This window comes from Brachyhypopomus gauderio, unplaced genomic scaffold (genome assembly GCF_052324685.1).
Source record: "Brachyhypopomus gauderio isolate BG-103 unplaced genomic scaffold, BGAUD_0.2 sc653, whole genome shotgun sequence".
In the NCBI taxonomy this organism is placed as follows: domain Eukaryota; kingdom Metazoa; phylum Chordata; class Actinopteri; order Gymnotiformes; family Hypopomidae; genus Brachyhypopomus; species Brachyhypopomus gauderio.
Window position 1 is genome coordinate 5,738 of NW_027507473.1, and position 1,763 is coordinate 7,500.

Sequence of the window (1,763 nt, forward strand, 5' to 3'; positions counted from 1 at the left end):
CGGACAGGAGATACGGCTCGGCATACCTCGCCCTGATGCCTGAAGAGGCTACATGGTTAAGAGCCATGGCTGACATCTCTTACTGCTATGGAGACAAAAAGTGCTTGTATGTCTTTCAGAGTCAAGGGAAAAAAATGACCAAAATTACCCACCTCTTTCAAAGGGCATGGAAACATGCAGGCATGGATGGACCTATCGGGTTTACCATAATCCGAACATCAGTCAGTAACCAAGTCAGACATCTCAGCACTGAGAACCGCATGTTAGTTTGTAAAAGCATGTGCCATACCATGGAGACTGCAGATCGGTTCTATGCATCTATACCTACCCTGAGTGATGCATTCAGGGTAAGAGAACTCAGAATGCAGGCATTGGATGAACCAATAAAAGGTTGAAAGAGTTATTCGTCTCTGTGTCTATTTAAAACATCCAGAAAATCATCATTCTGTATAAAATACATTGCCTAAAAAGGTGCACTAAGAGCCGGCCACACACAGTAGGATGAGAGCCCTGGATGATTTAATACATCCAGAAAATCATCATTCTGTATAAAATACATTGCCTAAAAAGGTGCACTAAGAGCCGGCCACACACAGTAGGATGAGAGCCCTGGATGATTTAATACATCCAGAAAATCATCATTCTGTATAAAATACATTGCCTAAAAAGGTGCACTAAGAGCCGGCCACACACAGTAGGATGAGAGCCCTGGATGATTTAATACATCCAGAAAATCATCATTCTGTATAAAATACATTGCCTAAAAAGGTGCACTAAGAGCCGGCCACACACAGTAGGATGAGAGCCCTGGATGATTTAATACATCCAGAAAATCATCATTCTGTATAAAATACATTGCCTAAAAAGGTGCACTAAGAGCCGGCCACACACAGTAGGATGAGAGCCCTGGATGATTTAATACATCCAGAAAATCATCATTCTGTATAAAATACATTGCCTAAAAAGGTGCACTAAGAGCCGGCCACACACAGTAGGATGAGAGCCCTGGATGATTTAATACATCCAGAAAATCATCATTCTGTATAAAATACATTGCCTAAAAAGGTGCACTAAGAGCCGGCCACACACAGTAGGATGAGAGCCCTGGATGATTTAATACACATCCAGAAAATCATCATTCTGTATAAAATACATTGCCTAAAAAGGTGCACTAAGAGCCGGCCACACACAGTAGGATGAGAGCCCTGGATGATTTAATACATCCAGAAAATCATCATTCTGTATAAAATACATTGCCTAAAAAGGTGCACTAAGAGCCGGCCACACACAGTAGGATGAGAGCCCTGGATGATTTAATACATCCAGAAAATCATCATTCTGTATAAAATACATTGCCTAAAAAGGTGCACTAAGAGCCGGCCACACACAGTAGGATGAGAGCCCTGGATGATTTAATACATCCAGAAAATCATCATTCTGTATAAAATACATTGCCTAAAAAGGTGCACTAAGAGCCGGCCACACACAGTAGGATGAGAGCCCTGGATGATTTAATACATCCAGAAAATCATCATTCTGTATAAAATACATTGCCTAAAAAGGTGCACTAAGAGCCGGCCACACACAGTAGGATGAGAGCCCTGGATGATTTAATACATCCAGAAAATCATCATTCTGTATAAAATACATTGCCTAAAAAGGTGCACTAAGAGCCGGCCACACACAGTAGGATGAGAGCCCTGGATGATTTAATACATCCAGAAAATCATCATTCTGTATAAAATACATTGCCTAAAAAGGTG